This window comes from Colobus angolensis, unplaced genomic scaffold, assembly GCF_000951035.1.
Source record: "Colobus angolensis palliatus isolate OR3802 unplaced genomic scaffold, Cang.pa_1.0 Scaffold130, whole genome shotgun sequence".
Classification (NCBI taxonomy): domain Eukaryota; kingdom Metazoa; phylum Chordata; class Mammalia; order Primates; family Cercopithecidae; genus Colobus; species Colobus angolensis.
In genome coordinates, this window is record NW_012114253.1 from 5,213,929 (window position 1) to 5,218,703 (window position 4,775).

A 4,775-nucleotide genomic window follows, 5' to 3' on the forward strand; every position below is an offset into this window, starting at 1 on the left:
CATGCCATTGCTGAAGCATTTGTAACTCAGCTTCGGCCTTTTTGGTTAATTACCTCGGAGTTAAACTTATCACAAGAAGCAGGCCCCTTCTAACAGAAGGCACAGAGAAAGCAAATTGAGGCTTAAAAGCAATCCTTAAACCTTCAATTTGCACTGTACAGGTGGGTCCACTAGATACTGTGGCTCATGATAGATCTTCAGATGTTTGGTGGACACCCACACAGGCACCTACCTGATTGTCACCTGGAGAGACACAAGCAAATCCTCTTCCCCATAACATTATCTTTCCTGTTTTCCAGCTTTTTGTATGTGCATCCCTCCAATGTATATCTTGTCCAGCCTTTTTATTTTCCTTTTTCAGTGGCCATTGCGCCACCCAAACCAGTTTGGCAGTTAGCCAAACAAGAGGAACAGGAGCCAGATGCTCAACAATGACCGCTCCTAAAAATGACACCCCAATCTGGTCCGATGTGTTTGCCTTTGTAATTCTAAAGGTTCTGATTGGCCATTTTTATCTTTTCCTAGTCCTTTTCCCGGGCAATGTCCCATATTTCTCATCATTTGTCTACTATTATTACTATATTGATCCATAGGAATAGATATTTCAGCATCCCATTGTTGCAGTTAAGTGTCTATCCCATAAATTGACAGGATTAGATGTAATGATGGGCTGAAATGTCCCTTCCTGACCATCTGATCCTTGACATGGTAAAATCAAGGAACTCTGAAAAACTTCTGAGGCAGCACCTACTCCAACAATACCAATGGATGCCTTTTGCTTAGGCCAGTGTCCGGGCCATTGATTTATAGCAATAATAGAGACATCAGCTCCAGTATCTACTAGTCCTTCAAAATCTTTTCCCTGAATAGTTACTGTGCAAATAGGTCTTTTGTCAGACACTTGATTAACCCAATACACAGCTTTTCCTGCTGGATTAGTATTACCAAAGGCTCCTGTTCTTTTCACCGTGCTGCTTCCCAGTTTTATGTAAGGTAAACAGCAGCAACTGAGCAATTCTTTCTCCTGGGGAGGCAGAACACGGAGTCGAGGAATTAATAACTAATTGAATCTTTCCAGTATAACCAGAGTCAATTATTCCTGTATGTACAGTAACATCTTTTAAATTTAGACTAGACCTTCCAAGTAATAGACCCACTGTTCCTGAGGGTAAGGGTCCCCTAACTGCCATGGGGACCTTCTTTGGTGGCTCCCCAGGAAGTAGGAACTAAAAGATGAGTTACATAGATGCTTACAAAACACAACTGGACATTTTCCATTATTTTGGGATAAACCAAAATAACTTTTAAAGTTTCATTTGGAGATTTCAAAGCTGAAAATGCTTTCAGCAAATTCTTAGACCTTAAGAAAGTGCCGTAGATCTCAAGTATATATTGTCCATTGTTTATAAAATCACTTGGCTTTTTGATCTAAAAATTTGAACACTTGAATTTAATAGGTTTTTCTTCTGGAAAAGTTCTTTGGCGTTCAAATAAAATCAATAGTTTCAGAGTAGAGACCTGCATCACACTGGAGACTGCTTTAATTTCTAAATCATCGATTAGTGTAACCCAGGGATACTGATGGCCTTGATACATAATTTAATCTTGTCATTATAGCATGTGGAAATCAGGCCTTTGTGGGAGCATCATCTGACCCCATTTCTTTTTACCACAATGGTTCCTGCTACAATGTCATAGGCTGTTCGATTATGTTGAAAAAAACAGCAGTGTGATGAAAGCAGAGAAAAAAGCAATCAAAAAATTTTTGATCATAGCTCGTATAGTGGACGTTGTAATGCTGACATTTAAGGAAGGAATCACTGAAACCCGACTTAGTGCAATAAGCACTGATGTAGCTATCACATGTCACAACTTGAAGCCCCACCAGGAACTTCCCTGGGGTAACTTCAACTGCTCCCCAAATGCAAATTAGCTCATAAAAACAAACTAATAATCTGTATATATGAGACACAACTATAATTTTCTGCAAGTTTTCCATTGATGTCTTCATCTGTTTTTTCCATTATATAATGCATAGCAAACTTAAGAGATATCCTTTATCCCACTGAGGCGCATAATGCTTAAGACAATGGTTGCTTTTACAAAAAGAGAATAAAGAAATCCACCATCTCTGCCATAAATCTGTGGGTTAAGGATGGAATAACATACCCTCTGCCTGCCTGTTGCCCGGTCTCACTTGGGCTTCGCAAAGGGGCTGCAGATCCTACCTTTGTCACTGGAGTGGCTCGGACCTACGCCTGCACCTGAGGAGCCTGGGGTCTCAGGCCGGCAACTGGAGCAGGGGTGCTGATGCCAGCAGCCGTCCCCGGGTCAGACCCCGAGGCCCGAGGGACTGCAGCGCCGCCCGAAGGGAAACTCTGGGAGGACCGTTGGAGGCTGCAACAGGCGGGGAAGGCAGCCAGGCTGCTGTGCCAGGTGAGTTAGCCGCAGCAGGACTACCACAGCCACTTGTGCACTTGCCGGGAGTACTCGTGGGCGCTCAGCTGCGCCGGTCTCTCCCACGGCGCGGCGGCTTTGGGCCCTTCGCCGCCCCGCCTGTTCCTGCAGCCCCGCACTGGAGCTGGAGGCTGCCTCCCTGCGCCTCCCGAGCTCGCTGGGCAGCTCCGACGTGTCAGCAGCAGCGGCTGGAGAGGCCTGCGGCCTTGGGCCAGCCTGGGGGCTGCCGCGGGGCCATGGGATGGCCGCGGCAGAAGGCCCCGCAGCGAAGGGACGGGCTCCTGGTCCCCTCTGCTCTCCCCGCGCCCGGGAGGGTGGCCTTGGGGCCCCTCTCCCCCAACCATCGTCACCCCAGCAGCACACCCCCTCCCCTCCGCGGCACCTGTCACTGCTCCATCTTTATATGCCCTTTTAAAATCTCTTCCAATTCTCACCCATTCATCCAACTCTATAGTCCCCTGTTTCAGGAACCATGGGCAAAACTGCTTTACCATACTAAAAAAGTGATAGCAAACTCTTGAGTACTTTTACTCCCCCACTTCATAACAAATGCTTTAAAAAACTTAAATAAGCAGAATGTCTGCTTTCACTTTGTCTCATTGTTACTCTGGTTCTTCCAAGCGCTCAGCTTTCCCGCGGAGGTTCTTTTAGACCTCCTCGGAGTCCTTTGACAATGTATCCTCTGCTTTCACACACTCTGGCGTTCCTTCACAGGGGTCTTTGTCGTCCCATGTTGGGTGCCAGGAACGTTTGGGGTGATCAGACCCAACACCAGGTTGTGGGGGCGATGAAGCCCCCCAGAGTCAGAGTAATGAGAAAAAGACAGTTTGAGAGAGAAAGTGGGACCAGGGACCATCGCGAATGTGGAGGCTGCGAAGGCCCCGAGCTCTGGGAGCCCATGCTATTTACTGGTGCTCAAACAAACAAACAGGTGGTGAAGATGTGGGGGTTGAAAGGAAACAGTGTATCAAGTGAATGAGAAGCATATGACTTCTTGAGATAATGGGAGTGCTGGAAGCAAGGAGCCAGCAAGTCTAGCAGACATGCAAGCCCTGCCTCAGCTTCTCTCCCAACACACAGCTTTTCTCCCAACACCATGAGGGAGCTGCTCCCATGATCCAAACACCTCTCACCAGGCCCCACATCCAGCATTGGGGATTACAGTTCAACAGGAGATTTGGGCAGGGACAAATATCCAAACTATATCTATAGACAAATTGCTTCTACTTTATTCTTCTTCAAAATTGTCTTAGCTATTATAGTTCCTTTGGCTTTCTATATAATGCTAGAATAAACCTGCCTGTATCTTCAAAAACATCTTGCTAAGATTTTGATAGCAATTGCATTAAATCTATATATCAATTTGAGGAAGATTGACGTCTTTCCTATGTTGAGTCTTTCAATTCATGAACATGGTATGTGTCTCTATTTAGATGCTTCTTAGATTTCTTTCATCAGTCTTTTGTAGCTTTCAGCATATAAATCTTACATGTTTTGTTAGATTTAGACTTAACAATTTTTTTGGAGTGATTATAAACAGTATTGTATTTTTAATTTCTTTCTTTCTTTCTTTTTTTTATTTTTGAGAAGGACTCTTGCTGCCCAGGCTGGAGTGCAGTGGTGTGATCTCGGCTCACTGCAACCTCTGCCTCCTGGGTTCAAGTGATTCTCCTGCCTCAGCCTCCTGAGGAGCTGGGATTACAGGCACTCGCCACCATGCCCAGCTAATTTTTTTTTTTTTTTTTTTTGAGACAGAGTTTCACTCTTGTTGCCTGAGTTGGATTGCAATGGCGTGATCTTGGCTCACTGCAGCCTCCACCTCCTGGGTTCAAGCAATTCTCCTGCCTTAGCCTCCCAAGTAGCTGGGATTACAGGCACCTGCCACCACACATGTCTAATTTTTGTATTTTTAGTAGAGACAGGGTTTCACCATGTTGGCCACCAGGGATTTTAATGGGAATTTAGACCCAAGCTGGCTCAATGTCCAAGATTTTTCCTCCACCACTGGGCAGTTGGATGTGAAGAGCCCATAGCAACCATGTGAGAGAGGCTTTCTTGGTGCTGGTGACAACTGGTATCTGGTCCAGCCAGTGGAGAATAGGCTCAGAATCTGCTTCCCTCCCTGGTGAAAGGAGGCTTCCCCAGCTTGGCAGAGACTAAGTCAAAGGATAAATTTCTTCTGTTTTGGGGGGAAACAACCAGCTCATTATTTGGGATTTTGAAGAAGACATTTCTCCCTGACAATGTTCAAGGATCTTACCCTACCCACTGGAGGAGACTCAAAATGCCACCAGCTTTGGAACTTTGCTTCCTATTGA

At 45.6% G+C, this 4,775-nt stretch overlaps 1 pseudogene across 1 annotated transcript; it reads right to left on the bottom strand.

Moving 5' to 3' along the window:
• Positions 1-1,215: 1,215 nt before the first annotated feature.
• Positions 1,216-2,801, bottom strand: LOC105506059 (annotated as a pseudogene). The gene has a single exon (XR_001000859.1). The product of XR_001000859.1 is annotated as a protein FAM8A1 pseudogene (transcript).
• Between the last annotated feature and the right edge of the window lie 1,974 nt (positions 2,802-4,775).